This window comes from Pseudopipra pipra, chromosome 26 (genome assembly GCF_036250125.1).
Source record: "Pseudopipra pipra isolate bDixPip1 chromosome 26, bDixPip1.hap1, whole genome shotgun sequence".
In the NCBI taxonomy this organism is placed as follows: domain Eukaryota; kingdom Metazoa; phylum Chordata; class Aves; order Passeriformes; family Pipridae; genus Pseudopipra; species Pseudopipra pipra.
In genome coordinates, this window is record NC_087574.1 from 2700214 (window position 1) to 2717667 (window position 17454).

The 17454-nt window shown below is 45.1% G+C and overlaps 1 protein-coding gene across 7 annotated transcripts in view; it reads right to left on the reverse strand.

Annotated features, from left to right (window-relative positions):
- Positions 1 to 17454, reverse strand: part of TANC2 (tetratricopeptide repeat, ankyrin repeat and coiled-coil containing 2) — a 238360-nt gene that overhangs the window by 166905 nt on the left and 54001 nt on the right. The window lies entirely within an intron of this gene.

The following is a 17454-nucleotide window of genomic DNA, read 5'->3' on the forward strand; positions in this document are numbered from 1 at the left end:
CTGTAGACAAACTGTGAAGTTTATTAATGAAAGTTTGCAGTGAAACAGCTGTTGTGCTGATTAAATAAATTATCACTAAGTTTTTGTGGTGCTTTCAATAAGCAGGCAGCTATTAAAGAGTGAGACAGACTAATGGGGGAAAACCCATGAAATGAGTTTGGGTTGGATATGGGGAAGAAATTGTTTCCTGGGAGGGTGGGGAGGCCCTGGCACAGGTTGCCCAGAGAAGCTGTGGCTGCCCCTGGATCCCTGCAAGTGTCCAAGGCCAGGTTGGACGGGGCTTGGAGCAACCTGGGCTGGTGGAAGGTGTCCCTGCCCATGGAAAAGGATTGGAACCAGATGATCTGTAAGGTCCCTTCCAACCCAAACCACTCTGGGATTCTATCAAATGCAAAAAGATGTGCAGCATATTGCACAACCACGTGAAATTATAAACAGAATTCAAATCATCCATTATTTTAAGTGGCATCAGACTTAAAAAAAAAAAAAAAGAAGAGTTGTTTAGAGATGCAGATGAAAAATTCTGAGGGTTTTCTAACACCATGACCTGTCTTAGGGTAACCTACAGATTTGCAGCTAAGGGAATGCTTCATGATATTTGAATTTGCTTTAGAAAAGGAAGCAAATTAGGAATGTACAAAAAACTGTCCTTGATGAAATGGAGAGAGTTTTGCAGCTTTGGAGCCTGTTTCCAAATTGACAGGAGGTTGCAAGCAGAGAAGAAAAAGGAAGGGGGGAAGGAAGGGGGAAGGAAGGGGGGAAGGAGGAAGGGAGAAAGGAAAGGGGAAGGAAGGGGGGAAAGGAAGGGGGAAAGGAAGAAAAACACTGCACAAACAAAAAAGAAAACCCAAAACAAGTGTCCCAATTTCTTCTTCCTGCCCCAAAGAAAGCTCCACACGTGGTGGCAGCGTGGAGGGCAGGCCAGCAGAGCTCTCCAGGCTGTGGGTGTTCTCACCCATTAGCACCCAGGGCTGGACACCATCAGCCAGCACTGGAAAATAAAACCTGTGAATGCCTCAAGAAAGGCTGATGGACGTTTAAGCTTAGTCATAAACCTGAAACAAGATTTGATGGAGCAGTAATAAACTCCAAAGGTTTCCAGCAAAGATGGAGCAGAAATGAAAAGGAGGGAAACTTAACCTGAATACATAATGACTAAATCAGATGTCAGAGCATTTTGGCTTTATGGGCAGGTACAAATTCATCTGATTACTGAATTCTCCTCAGGCTTTCACAGATCCAGCTTCTTTAAAAGCAAGAACACATCCTAACTCAAGTGTTTTGCTCTCTGTAGTAAAAACATTAGGAAAGCCTGTACCTCACACTCCCCCATCTACAGAGGACTGCAAAGCTAATGCCAAAAATGATTTGTTTTCTGAGAGGCAATTTTCCAGCCTCTCACAAAGGCAGAGCTGGGCAAGGAGCCAGCACACACAGCCAGAGTCAGATGGGGCAAGGCCTTTTCCTAATGGGCAACTGAGAGATAATGGACAGATCTCTATGTATTTGTGTATATATACTCATGCATATGTATATAGAGAGATACAGACTGCCAGTTTTCTACTGGAGAATTACTTATCTTGTGTTTGAAGACTAATGTTAAAATCCAGGAGGCCTGTCAGACCCCCCAGCCTGACTTCCTACAGCATGGAAGCCTCATAGTCCATTCATTCCTGTTTGACTGAAGCTACCAGAAAATCACTTCCATTCAATTATTCACCCTGTTGAAGCCTTTCCCCATCATTTCCCATTCCCACTGCAGTTGGTGCTCCATGTTATATATCCCTGGAGTAGATGGAGTGGCCTTAATGGTGCCCATGTCTTCAGCAGAGCGTTGCCCAGCACAGTTAAATCAGCTCCCTCCTCCTGAGAACCTCACACCCAGAACTCCTGATCATCCAGGGTGTGACAGTTCATTCCCTGAACCCTGCAGCCTGGTGTCGTTTCCACATTCTCCCTCCTTCCCAGCCCTTTTTGGAATGCTGATGTCAGCCCTGCCTGCAGCGCAGCCCACTGACCTCACCCACACCCTGCATCAAACCCACCTTCTCCCTCACCCTCCTTAGGCATGTTCTGCACACATAACCACAGACTTCATTACCCTTTTCTGCTCAGTACCAAACTGGAAACGTGACCTTTTTGCCACCACTGCTGTCCAAGACAGGATTTTCTGATTTGTGAGTACACACACGCAGCCCTCTGTGTACGACCTCCCACCTGATCATCTGCCATAAACTGTCCCACTGAGAGGAGGATCAAACAGCCCTCACTTTCCCTCACACTCTGAGTCTTTGAAAAGTGTGACTTTTACCAAAATCAAATCCATACCCAGCCCCAGCAAAGCTCCACGTGATCCACGTCAGGCTTCACATCCGTTGTGACTGACAGAGATTTGGTTCACCTCAGACTGCAAGATCACTTGAAATATCTTTTTAAACGAAACTTAAAAGCCCAAAACTCCTCCACTGACAAAACCAGTGCATTTATGGAGAACTACAAATCCATCTGCTTCTGGAGGTGTTTTTGCATCCAGGTGCTTTATGGCACTGGCAGGAGCTGCTGCTGAGCTGCCCTCCCACGGCTCCAACACCCTGGATGGGGTTAAGGACAGAGTCTGGCACTACCAGGAATGTGCCAAACTTAAAAGAGGAGGAAAGTGAAAAAATGAAGCTGTAAACTGCCAACAACTTGGACTGTAGTGATCATCTGAGTGACACTACAACCACCCCAGAAATGCAACCGTGCACATGAGTAAAAGCAGGCAGAATATCAGCCCCAATTCCCTCATCAAACACTCCTATATTTAATCTGAACAGGATAAACGGGAAACAGAACTTAAGGAAAACCAACAGGGAGACTTTGTAAAGGTTTGTGAGCCCCCAACCAGCAGCATTCAGCTTTGTGAGGGGGCAGAGGGAGAGTTATCCTTGTATCCCTGTGCTCCCTCATTCTGTCAGAGCATACACATCTTTAATCTGTTTACACAGACTTTAAACACAGATGTTGACAAATAAACCCCTTCCTATTCCATAGTACTTTCGTGGTGTTTCTGAATTTAAATCCCACTGAACAATCAAAACTGAAGCAGTTCCTCCTATAAAACACAAGCACCCTGCACTGCTCCTTCAAACAGAACTCACCCACTTCATGGTCCCTGTGGACACCAGGGGTAAAAAGCTGGGAAAAATCTCCAGGAAATAATATGGCCCCAAATAACGCCCCAGTTGCTGCTCTCCCAGCAGAAAAAAACCCAATCCTTTTAATGGAACTAAACTGCTTACCCAGTAACACAGCCTGTAATCCAGCTGCATCCCTGCACTGACATGGCCCAACTGCTCTCCTGGGAGAGCTCAGTTCCAGGGAGATGAGGCCTCCCACACCTAATCCCCACGGAGACATTTATGGACAGAACAGCAGCCCTGGGATTTGCACAACACCCAGGAGCTCATCCAGCCCCCAGCACACTCCCAGCACACGGACCTGCCTCCCCTGCCTCCAAACCTCCCAGCCCAGGGACCTGCCTCCTCTGTCCCTGCCTCCTCTGGATCCCTCCTGGCTGGGCAGGAAACATGGAGATGACTGAAGGAAAACTCTTTGCCTGTTCTTGTTCAACAGTTACCCTCTAAAACTGTTAACAGAGCTCTTTTGAAGATTGCACCCAAAAGCACAAACCACCTTTTGCCAAGGAGTGATGCCATTGCAAAGTTTTTCCTGAATTCCCATTCAAATATGAACTGCCCTGGGAGTCCTTCCCATCGTTCATGGGATGGATTACAACCCCCATGAGGTTTTTTTGGCTTATAAAAATCTGCAATTTCTTCTGACTGCACTCAGAACAACTTTTCATGAGCACTGAAACTTCCTGAATGGAGATGCTCCTGTTGCTCCTTGATTACCCTGACCAATCAGTAAGAGTGCAACCAAAGCTGGTAAGAGAATAAAGGGATTTTTTACAATCAATGTAAAAGAATATATATATATATATATATATATATATTTCTTTATTTAGATTTGCATCTGTATTTACTCTTTCCCACTGCAGTATCTTCAACAAATGAAACATGAATTACTGAAAGATTTCTTCTGCATGAAGATGGATATTTTCATTAAGCTTCAGATGCTGCCCACATTACACTGCTTTTAAATAAAAATGCATACTGTCCTGGCCGTCCAGGTAAAAGCCTACTTTGAACATACTTATTTCATTTTCTAAGGACTAAAGAATCTCTTCCCTGTGACTTAAGAAGATCCATAGGATTTCTAAATTCCACACATAGTATACTACTGCTGTGTGTTCAGTTCCTCAGGGGCTGGAGGGGAGAAGATAACAAGGAAAAATAATAATAATCTGTGCACATTCGGTGTTAGTTTGATCTGGTTTTATATAATATATCATGTTTATACCTAACTCTTCTTGCTTTTGTGAAGTCACACAGCTGTTGGAGCAATTAGTGAAAATTAAGTCTTTGCAATAGCTGCATCTTGGATTTAGGTTACCCAGAACACTCCAATATGTTACACAACCACACTCAAGCCTTTCTTCTTAATTGACACCAGGCATTACCAGGCCAGTAATTATATTTAATCATCTCCATTAAAGGACACAGAGATACTGACTGGCTGCACAGTTCAGTCTACAGATTCCTTATTATTCCTGGTGGTACAACAAGAACAAATCAATGCCTGGATCATCTTCTAGAGCTCCATTTCAGTCTGTAAATAGTGAAAACACTCAGGATGCCAAAAAAGAAAATAACTTCGATTTGAACAGATTTCCATTTACCCTCTACTTGAGTCACACACAGCAGAATTTAGAAATCTGTGCTGTTATTATTTTTTTTTATTTGTCCTTTAGGTGAAGCACTTTGGAACTGTGTGTCCTCCACCTCAGACCCCGGGGCTCACAGAGCAGCCCACGCTGAGATCTTGGTGCTCAGCAGGTCCAACCCTCCCACTCACAGCAACTCCAATTTAGACCAGGTCACCTGGGGCTTTACTCTTCATAATTCTGACCTTTTTGTGACTTGTTTATGAGAAGCTGCTCAGAGCAAGTCACCTGTGTGACTCACCTTCCCCTCGTCTCCCCGAGCTGAAAGGAGACCTTCAAACCACAAAATGAACCTCTCAGAGGCACCAAAGCAGGCAGAGCCACGGGGCTCCTCAAGCACCTGCTATTCCTGTTTATTTTTATGGATCAAGCCCATAAGAAAACAGGGATCAAAAGTAAAACCCTCCAGCAGAAGGAAACACGGAGGGTTTCACAGACTCCTCAAAGCAACGGCACCAAACGGGCTGTGAAGTCACCCAGTGCCTCAGCCCTGGGCTCCTGAGCTGAATTCCACAAAAAAGGGCTCATCCACAACCTGAAAAAACTTCTCATTTCCAAGGGAATGTTTTAGCTCCCATGATGTCACCGGTGTCACTGCAGTGACTGAAGGCAGGACACAGAGCAGGGAGGTGGGAACTGCAAGCCCAGCCCACATCCAAGGGTTTCCAGGGGGATAAAACATCCTCCAGCCTGTTCGTGGGGATCACAGAATCACAGAATCAGCTGGGTTGGAAGGGACCTCCGAGATCATCAAGTCCAACCCTTGATCCAACCCCGCTGTGGTTCCCAGCCCATGGCACTGATGCCACATCCAGTCTGTCCTTAAGCACCTCCAGGGACAGAGAATCCACCCCTGCCCTGGGCAGCCCATTCCAATGGCTGAGCACCCTCTCTGCAAAGAAATTCTTCCTAATCTCCAACCTAAACCTCCCCTGGCACAGCTGCAGACCCAGCCCTCTTGTCTTGCTGATGGTTGCCTGGGAGAAGAGACCAACCCCCCCTGGCTCCCCCCTCCTGTCAGGGAGTTGCAGAGAGTGAGGAGGTCTCCCCTGAGCCTCCTCTTCTCCAGGCTGAGCCCCCCCAGCTCCCTCAGCCTCTCCTCACAGCACTTGTGCTCCAGTCCCTTCCCCAGCCTCGTTGCTCTCCTCTGGACCTGCTCCAGCCCCTCCATGTCCTTCCTGAGCTGAGGGCCCAGAGCTGGACCCAGCACTCCAGGGGTGGCCTCACCAGTGCTGAGTCCAGGGGCAGAATCACTTCCCTGGCCCTGTTGGCCACCCTGTTCCTGAGCCAGGCCAGGATCCATTGGCCTTCTTGTCCCCCTGGGCACACTCTGGCTCCTGTTCAGCTCCCTGTCCATCCCCACTCCCAGCTCCCTTCCTGCCTGGCTGCTCTCCAGCCCCTCTGGCCCAGCCTGGAGCTGCCGGGGGTTGTTGTGGCCAAAGGGCAGGACCCGGCCCTTGGCCTGGTGGAACCTCATCCCCTTGGAATAGCCCATGGATCCAACCTCTCCAGGTCCCTCTGCAGAGCCCTCCTGCCCTCCAGCTGATCCACACTCCCCCCCAGCTTGGTGTCATCTGCAAATTTATTGATGATGGACTCAATCCCCTCATCTAAGTAATCAATAAATGATGAAACAGAACTGGGCCCAGCACTGAGCCCTGGGGGACACCACTGGTGACTGGCTGCCAGCTGGATGCAGCACTGGGTGTCAGCCCCAACCAGCACACCTGGAAAAAGAAAGGCAGAATTGGTCTTGTTTTAAAAGCATTTCAAAGCTGATGAGACATTTTGATTACCTTTGGAAAAGACACAAATCCTTCAGAACTTTACAGGGATAATCAGCAGAGAAGCAGCTCTAAAGCATCTCTGGTTTCTTAATATATATATATAGTGAACAAAGCACAATAAAAAGCACATTCTTCAGTAAGGAGGTGCCTGATTAGTCCCTTTGGTTGGTTTAAACATTTCTTTAAGTCTCCTGAGCCCACAGCCCCCACTGCAGACAAGTGTCCAAGGCCAGGCTGGACAGGGCTTGGAGCAACCTGGGCTAGTGGAAGGTGTCCCTGCCCCAGAGGTGGGACTGGGTGATCTCTAAATCCCTGCCAACTCAAGCCATTCTGGTGATTCTATGAAAACAGACTAAACACAATATTGTTTTCTAATATCTATATTCAAATTAGCAACTCATTTTCATGTGGCAAAAGCCAAAAGCAATTAGTTTATTCCTAAACCTTTACAGGTCAAAGGGACAGAAATAAGCACTGTGCCCACTAGAGCAGGACTTTTTAAATTAACTCCAAGTTAAAACATGTAAATAAATAAAGGATTTACCAGTAAGATGACCAAGAATCCCCCCAGGTAGTTTAATTTTCAGCAAGGAATCACCTTCCCCACCTCAACAGAGAGAGGGTCAATGCTCACAGTGCCAAAGACAACTGTGGAGTTACCAACATTTACCAACCAGATGATCCCAAAATGAAGAAATTAAAGCCTTGAGCCGCTAACAGATGTTAAGCTGAATCTCACACACACAAAAAAAATATATATATAGTTGTATCCATGCTGCTACAGCTGTCTGCACAAAGTACTGTGTATTTTGGGGTTTGCACAGATTGGGGTTTATTTAAAATACATGTTCACTGCCTCAGTGCTCTGCATCAGGCACTGTGGACACTGAATACTTGGGCTGTAAATTTTACACAGAAGTTTTATTGGCTTCCTCCAAAAATTGTTTGTATCTCTACCATGTTTATAGTGCCACATAAAAATACAATGTTTAATTAAAGCAGCAATATGTTTTATTACCTTAATTACTTGATGGCATGTAGGGAAGTATTGTTCACAACAGATGAAGGGGATATTTTTCCTCCCCCCAAAAAATCAATTTTGACATTTGATCCTTCTAAAGAAGGTGAGAATTATGAACCTGTGACAAAGCAGGGAGGCCACACAGTAAATTCACTGCTTTCAGGGGTTGTGCCTGTCACACCCCCACCAACCACCCCAGAAAAATGCCATTTATACAACCAGGGTCCATGCAAAGGAATCTGCACAAAGAGCAGCAGAACTATGTGCTCAGACAGCCTTTCTGACATGGATTACTCGGAGGGAATTTCTTTTAAAGAAGAATAATTGAGCACCATAAATCTTCACCTCAGTGTGCACAGACCCCTGAGCTGCAGGGAATGCTCAGCTGGGGAGAGCCCAGCCCTGCTGCCACGACAGGGACAGGAACTGAGGGGCTCAAGCACCAGAATGCCATGGAATCAGAGAACCAGATCAGAGTTCTGCTTCTTTTCACTATTTCTATTATTTAGGATTGCTGCTGCTCTGAAGGGAAGAGAATTGGCTGCAAGAATTGAAGATACAGGAAGAAAAAAAATCTAACTGACGCAAGAAGCCTTTCGCCTGAGGGCAGATAAAATATGGATAAGTTCTACTGAGTTCATTGATTTTTAGTTTTTTGTCATTATCAGCTCAACATATTTTTGTTTGGTCTGTTCCTTTGAAAAATAAACTGTTCTTCTGGCCCCGGGGGCAGGCTGGGAGAGCTGGGAGTGTTCAGCCTGGAGAAGAGAAGGCTCCACGGAGACCTGAGAGCCCCTTCCAGGGCCTAAAGGGGCTCCAACAGAACTGGAGAAGGACCTGGGACAAGGGATGGAGGGACAGGACAAGGGGGAATGGCTTCCCACTGCCAGAGGGCAGGGTTAGATGGGATACTGGGAAGGAATCCTTCCCTGGGAGGGTGGGAGGCCCTGGCACAGGTTGCCCAGAGAAGCTGTGGCTGCCCCTGGATCCCTGCAAGTGTCCAAGGCCAGGTTGGATAAATTTGGAGCAACCTGGGCTGGTGGAAGGTGTCCCTGCCCATGGAAAAGGATTGGAACCAGATGATCTTTCAGGTCCCTTCCAACTCAAACCACTCTGGGCTTCCAGGATTGATGATAACTGCCTGTATTCTCCCAGCTGCTCCAAACCACCACTTCACATTCTCCTCCATCCTCAGACCTTCTCCCAGCTGGATTGCTGTTCCACACACCCACCTCACCAACAAGGTGTAAATGTTTCTAATCACCTTTATTTTTTTTCCCCTTCCTCCTCCTCAAATATTAAAAATAAAGCCTGCACACTCATCCTTGTGGATCTTCTGTCCAAACAGGGAGCTGTGAGTAAGACCACGAGCTCCCAGGGATGCCACAAAAGCTGCTCCTTGGGCCCCCCTTGGTTGGTTTTTACAGCTCAACCAAGGAAATCAGCTTTTCCCTGAAAGACCATAATGGGCAAAACTTGCAGGAACAGCACCTGACACAAAAAAAACCCGCAGTGGTGAATATTTTCTGGGCAATATTTTCTGGCAGGGAGGGTGGTTGGTGGTTGGCAGCTCCTCCTGAGGGGCAGCTCCAGCTCTGGGTGAGCAGGGATAGGACCAGGGAAGGGCTGGAGCTGTGCCAGGGGAGGGTTGGGATGGATATGGGGAAAAGGTTCTTCCCTCAGAGGGTGGTTGGCACTGCCCAGGCTCCCCAGGGCAGTGGGCACAGCCCCAAGGCTGCCAGAGCTCCAGGAGGGTTTGGACAACGCTCTGAGGGACAGGGTGGGATTGTTGGGGTGTCTGTGCAGGGCCAGGGGTTGGATGGATGATCCTTGGGGGTCCCTCCCACCCCAGGATATTCCATGATTCTGTGATTCCACAACAGTCCCCACAGAAACCAGCATGGTTTATCTAATCCACACCCTGACAAGGTGAACTTTTACTGCACAAATAAAATGGTCCCTTTTCCTGCCTCTCACCCTGTGCTGTGCAGTGACATTTCCCCTCATCACAGAGACGTTCTGGGCCACGTTTTCCATTCCAGACATCAATTCCACACTTCACATCCAGTAATAAATCTCAGAGGCTGCTGACCTGAGCTGTTCAAGAGCTTCCAGAAGAGATAACTGAGCCGGTTTTTTAAGTTTTTTTTCTGTTATGAAAGCCTTTGCACTTCAAAGAAAGCAGAACTGCCCATTTTCGCTCTCTCTCAGGTAAATCTGAAGTCTTGAAAACAACTTCTAAAATTCTGCATTATTCTCACAGAATCTAACTAAAGGAAAACTTTACAACCCAACACCTACCATCAGTGTAGGTGTTGACAATGAGTTTTCTGGGATATATCCAACAACTATTTTTCAATGACATCACAGAACTTCCCTGAGTTGGAAGGGACTCACACATACTTGATTTATCCTCACAATGGCACTATTATAACATAATAATTGAGTTTCTTGCCTCACATCCCACTAAATCAGCATCTCCTACAGATAATAATCTTATATAATGGCTTCTATTACTACACCTTAAAAATTATTTAGCATATTGGGTATTTACCTATCTTACAGTGACACAAAATAGATTGTGGTTTTAAATTAAGTATCAAGGTCCTTACAAGCAGCCTGGCTGTTGAATTTTTTAATGCACATCACGAGTCTTTCAAAAACCTCTAGTTTCTATTTTATTACTTACAATTAAAAAAATATTGCCAGTATGAAATGTGATTACTGGACCAGCAGAAAGTAGCAAATCAACTCCTCAGAGCTGATGGTAAAGACATAATCTCTGTTCTGATATTCTGTATAGAAATATTTCATGGGGAATACTAGAAACTGCACCTCACTTCCCTAAATATCCCAGGGTTCTCACACTTCAGTGGGAATCACGCCCAAGGAATCATTTCACCTAAAATTCCAGCACACCCTCCTGCTACCAAGCTCTGCTTCTCCTGCAAACATGCACGGCCCTCCAGAGGGCTTTGAAATAAATTAAAGCTTGCAATATTAAGAACACACGATATTAAACCATTTAAAATTTAAAATCTCTCCGTGGCCTGTACTTTTTAGATCAAAAGGGATAAATATCAAAGGCACCGTGAGAACCTGCACCGTTCACATTCCGGGGCCCCACCATAGGAAATGTCAGCACAAAAGTCTCAATCAGTCTGACTTCACACCCCCATAAATTCTGTGCCCAGAGTGTTGCACAAGACAAACTTAAAAGAAAAATATTTTACCACAATTCAGGTTTTGAAACGCGTCAAGTCTGAAACGCTTTGGCCTTAAAGCCACACCACCACCCCCTTTTCCCATTTCACAGCAGTGATACCTGCATTCTTTTAACCTTTTTTCATTTCTCCTTCAGGAAACGTTTCCTTAGACCAGGATAAAAAGATATCTGTCACCAGGCTGTGGATAAAAACAAGTACAAACACCAATGTATTTATATACTCTAGAAATGCAGGATTTGCAAAAATTACCTTTTCAGCTGAGCATTCACAGAATCCCAGAAGGGTTTGGGTTGGAAGGGACCTTAAACCATCCAGTTCCACCCCTGCCATGGGCAGGGACACCTTCCACCAGCCCAGGTTGCTCCAAATTCATCCAACCTGGCCTTGGACACTTGCAGGGATCCAGGGGCAGCCACAGCTTCTCTGGGCAACCTGTGCCAGTCCCTCACCACTCTCCCAGCCAAGAATTTCTTCCCAATATCCCGCCTAACCTTGCCCTCCTTAAGGCCATTCCCCTGGTCCTGTCACTCAACATATGGCTCTCAAAACAAGATTTTTTCTTTAAATCTTATTTTAAATCAAATTTGTCTGTTGGACTCAATGATCACTGTGGGTCCCTTCCAATTCAGGATATTCTATGATGAGACAGATCCAGATGAGGGTCTAAAATTAAAGGTACCATGAAGTTATTAATCCCAAATCATCCAACTCTCAGTGAGGCTGATTCTATTTCAATGGATGAGAACTCAGCTCCTCAGAAGGTGACCTGCTGAATCTCTGGGTAAAGTGCAGACATTGATTTTGGAAGGGAAAGTTACTTTAAAAAAAGGCACTGAAGCATTTCTCCTACATGCCCAATGCATTATCTTTGTTTTTCAGCATCAGTTTAAGGACACAAATAACATCCCAAAACTGCATTGCTGAAATCACATTGAGCATCTATTTCTGAACGGAAAAACTTTTGATTTTTCAGTAGGAACTCCAGATTTGTTTGCAAATTTACTTAAATTAAGTCTGCTTCCCTTTCTCCCATCCCAATAACAGCTGCCCAACAACCAGGCAAAATCATTGTATTTTGGTTCATTTCTATTCAGCAGAAATAACTCAACTGCAGCAAGTTCTTCATCTGTTCAGCACAGAACACCATGAGCAGCTGCCTCCAGCCTACTCCTCCTTAGCATCCCACATCCCTTGGAGAAAGCAGCTCAGAGCAGAACATGGCACTGAGGGCTGATTTGGAGCCTGGGAATTCCACTGGCACAGGCAGGACCACTGCCTGAAGCTTCTGACTCCCTAAATTTTAAGAAGATGTTCATAAGATACTAGGAAGGTTGTGAGGGTGGGGAGGGCCTGGCACAGGGTGCCCAGAGAAGCTGTGGCTGCCCCTGGATCCCTGCAAGTGTCCAAGGTCAGGTTGGATAAATTTGGAACAACCTGGGCTGGTGGAAGGTGTCCCTGCCCATGGCAGGGGGTGGCACTGGATGGGCTTTATTTAAGGTCCCTTCCAATCCAAACCACTCTGGGATTCAGCAAGATGAGTTTTCTTTCCCTAATGAATCTCCACCACTAATGTACCTGTGCTATTCTCACACTTCCCAAGTTGTTAACTGTTCAAAGGAGGGCTGGAATGCTGGGATTCCAACCAGAACAAAGCAGCTGCACTGTACAGTGGTAATTTTATATTTTCATTTAAGGCTCCTGTTTGATCAGGTCATTACAGCTGTAGCTCAGTGGAGCCTCTACCCTTGAATAATGAAGATGTAAAGGCCAACAGGTTCTGTTTTCCCTTTTCCAGGGTGTCCACAGAGGGAGAAGCTGCAGAAGGAGCCACCACCTGCTCCTGCTGCCCCTGTGCCAGTTACCCAGTGCTCTCCTGGGAAGAGACACCGAAGGCCAAAATGAAAAGTTTCTAAAGTCAAATTTAAACATCTTTGAGCCTAACAGTGAAAACTGTTTTCAGGAGGCTCTGACTTCTCTGGGAGGCTTTTCAGCAGCTCAGGCTTAAAACAACTCACTGAGCTGTGACTGTTTTACACTTAACAGAATAACTTGAAAATTGGGTTTTTCTGGGGGTTTTGTTGTGGGGTTTTTTTTTAATGGAAGATTTCAAGCCCTTAATCTGTGCTTTGCCCATATAACCCATGGAATACCTCTGGGATAATCTGCTCCTAAACCACACACCAGGGCTGTGCAGCCAGAGAATTAACAGCCAAGATGAACATTTTCAGGATAAGAAGGAACTGGGAGATGTAACACCTAAAGGAGGTGTCTGGCTGATGCCATCACTGCTAATAAACTTCATTTTAGCTCTTAAATAAAACAAAGCCAGGCAATGGACAGCCCTGCTGCTTCCATCCCTTCCCAGTGCTGTGAGAGAACAGATAAACTCATTATTGCTGCACTTTGCCACGGAGATGATTCACCTTCTCTTGTTTCAGCTGCAAATCTCAGTTATATAACAACTGAGAGACATGAAATGGCTATAAATAAGGAAAAGCAGATTTCTGACAATATGTAGAATATCCAGATGTGCTCTTGCATCAATCTCATTTTAAGCCAGAGTTACCAGTAAGTGGTAACTGAAAAAATATGATGGTTTAGGCATAGAGAGGAAGTCAGAATGTCTTTATATTCAGAATATTTAAGTGAACCAAGAAATATGCACTACAGAGCATTACTAAATTCAAGTTGGGGCTTTCTTCCTTGTGCTATTCACTGCAGTAAATAAGGGGTGGGGAACAGGAATGCAGGATAAATGAATCCACAGAACAAGAGTGAGTGAATAAATAGGTGATTCTACTGCAGGAACAGAAGTAAAAATATTAAAATATGCAATCATCAATTTATAAATAAAACAAACTTCTTAAATACAACATTGAAACTGTCTGGCCAAGCATCAGCCAGATTTAAAAAGTCAATACTTTCACCACAAAAAGAAATATTTATTCAAGTTCCTGAACAAACACACACAAACTCAGGACATTAATCCCTCCGCTCTCCTTCCCCCCTCTCTCCAGATCCAAGGTTTACCAGCCCCCATGGAAGAGCACTTTCTCAATAAATACATATAAATACACATTAAATACATGTAAATACCCTTTGGCTGTCCAAGTATTGCCATTTTTATGTGATAAACCACCAAATAATCAGTTTACAAGTTAAATCCAGCGACTTCTCCTTGCTAAGTTTTCACAGCAACCTTATTGCTGCCATTGTTTAATGACCTAAATAACCCAAATTAATTATCTCTCTGTACATAAGCTCACCAGAATGTCAGTCAGCTTTCCCTAAGACTTCCCATCTCCATGTCCTTGGGATCCTCATGATCCCAATCCCAATTCCTTCTTCCTTCCTCACTGTGTAATGGGAGATTTTTGCATTGGATTTGGAAAAGTGAGGCAGTAATAATTTAAACCCTTGTTATCCACCCAGCAAACCAAGCCCTGCACCGTGTCATCAGTAAAATATGGGATGTTCTTTCCCATGGTTTTCCACATCGCAGCCAAGACTCCCCAGTTAACTCCCTCTCTGGCATTATTATCCACACAAAACCAAATTAACAGACAAAAAGGTGGAGAAGAGCAGAAGGAAAGGAGGAAGAGACATGCTGGGTGTGTTTAACTCTAAAAAGAAAAAAAAAACCCTTAGATGTGATTGTCATAACTGATCATTTCAAAGATACTCTACATGTAAATCAGCATTTCCATGAGACACTTCACAAACACAAGAGCCAGCACATTTTCATGCGCTTTTAAACTCAGAATAGGGCCACAGAGCTCTTAAAAATTTTAAATATTTAAATTTTTTTACGTATTTAACTGCGCCCTAACACCTTTAACCGCCTCCTGAAGCAAACAGGGAAAAACAAGGGCCCCAAGCACTGCTGACCTCAAGCTTTCCTCGTGTTTCCTCCCTCCCTCAGGGATGCAAACACACCTGGGAATTACACTGAGGGTTATTCCTGCCTGAACTCAGAACCTCCAGCACCTCTGTGACTGTCTGCAAGGGAGCAGAGCAGGAGCTGCTGGAGCAGGTGCCAGGTGGGCACTGGAGATGCTGCAGCAGCCAACACTTTCCCATCCCTCCATCCCCTGTGAACTTACAGTTTCTTAAATGAACAGCACTGAAAATTCCTTTTGGTTTGTAACAAACCCAAACCCAGCAAATCTTACCACAGAATCACTGCAGGTTGATTATTCCACATTTTTACTTCCCTGCTTTGCCTCAGCTGCTCGGTCATTTTCAAGTGTGAGCTGCACATTTTCAGGTTTTATAAAGGAAAAAAAAAGAGATGCAAATGCAAACTCCTCCTAAGTCAAACTTCCATCAGGGAAGAGCACTCGAGGTATTTGTGCTCTGTCAGGCTCCCCACGGAGCCAACCATCTGTTTGGGGTAAAAGCTGCAATATGGAAACATCCTAATTAATGAAGGAAAAATAGCAATTTGGCTTAAGAGGCTTTGGCATTTCATAAACACACTTAAGTCCAGCCATTTATCATCCAAGTTCCTTTCTCTCTTTGAGGAAGGTCACTGGAGCAGAGGAGGAATTTTAGGGATTTCTTTGGGTTGTTGAGGGAGCTGCGAGGCAGAGCTGGTGAAGGAGATGCTGCAAGGCCTCAGCACCTGCCAAAAAGTTATGGGGTTTTTTTTTCCCTCTCCTCCTACTATATTTTAAGGCAAAAAACTTCCTCTCTTCAGGAGGAGAGACTGGACTCTGGGACTTGCTGGGACTGTGTCTGACAGCACATTCATTTCAGCACTAACTCCAGATTTGTTTGCAAATTTACTTAAATTAAGTCTGCTTCCCTTTCTCCCATCCCAATAACAGCTGCCCAACAACCAGGCAAAATCATTGTATTTTGGTTCATTTCTATTCAGCAGAAATAACTCAACTGCAGCAAGTTCTTCATCTGTTCAGCACAGAACACCATCAACAGTTGCCTCCAGCCTACTCCTCCTCAGCATCCCAGATCCCTTGGAGAAAGCAGTTCAGAGCACAACATGGCACTGAGGGCTGATTTGGAGCCTGGGAATTCCACTGGCACAGGCAGGACCACTGCCTGAAGCTTCTGACTCCCTAAATTTGAGGAAGATGTTTGTAAGATACTGGGAAGGAATCCTTGGTTGTGAGGGTGCCAGGCCCTGGCACAGGTTGCCCAGAGAAGCTGTGGCTGCCCCTGGATCCCTGCAAGTGTCCAAGGTCAGGTTGGATAAATTTGGAACAACCTGGGCTGGTGGAAGGTGTCCCTGCAGGGGATGGAACACAATGATCTTGAAGGTCCTTTCCAGCCCAAACCATTCTGTGACTTGAAATGTAACTCAAAATGCAAAGGGGCCAGTTGGCTCCTTTTGGGACATCCCACATGAACTCCCCCCAGTCTGATCAGTCAGGAAAAACCACCACAACAAACCCCAGCCCAGGGGTCACGAGGCCACCCCGAGCAACTGCAACATTCAAAAAGAATTCTTTGCCTCTGCAAGGATGTTTGTGTTTATTTTTATTACTGCAGTGCTTGGAAGCCTGAACTGAAATCAGGGTCCTACTGTGCTGGCAGCTTGTCCAAAAACACAGCAAGAAAACACCCCTGTCATAATAAATTTATTAGCTTAAGTCCTTCTCCTACCAGAGCCACTGTCAGCATTCCTGCCCAGGGATTCCAGACATGAGACAAGTGGGGTTTTTCCCTGGCATGCACAGGAAATCAGAAATCATATAAACCAACATCTGGGTTATTTTGGAGCAGAATGAATCTTAAATTTAAAGTTCAGGCATCAGTGACACAGATCTGTACCTTCATCATCTCAAGCCTGTTATTTGTCACTGGAAAGAAGCAGGTACATATAATTTGGGGTAGGATTCATCTCACCTATTTCACAGGGGAAAAGTGGCATCCTTGTTTCTATTAATATCAAGTGACTCTTTTATCCAGAGACACCCATACTGAGGATGTAAAACTGAGGATGTAAATCAAACCCAACACCCCTCCTTTTTTTTTTTTTTATTTTGATGTGGGAAGATCATTGTACAAATATCTGGAGTAAAAAACTGTGCTGCTAATAATATTTGGAAATCAGATGTATTTCATTCATTAATTTTAAACCCACTCTTTTAGCTCTGTACAGCTGGACACAGAAAGGGAGGCACAGCAGGGAAAAACAGATGCCATCAACAAGCCCCCAGGTTTCTGCAAACACGGATTTCAGTGTTATCACAGGGGCCTCTGCTCACAGCTCCTCTCCCAGCTCTGCACGGGGCACATCTGCCTTTGCTCAGCTCAGAACACACAGTTTAGCCTCCAATTCCTAATTTCTACTAAAAATGGTTCCAGGTTATAAAAGCCTCTGGCCTCCAGCCTTGGGCAGTGTTTCCATCAGGGCTCACCTTGGCAAGGGTAAGGAGCTAAATATGCTAAATGCTGTATGAACAAGGAAGCCACACTAGTTAGATCATAAGATTTTCTGTCAAGAACGTACTGGTTACTTAATAATTATTTTTTTTTTTGTTCCTACCTAATGAGAAATTCATAAGCACATCAATAGAGCAAGTTACTGTAGGGCCACAGTCACTTTAATTACAATTCTTACACAGA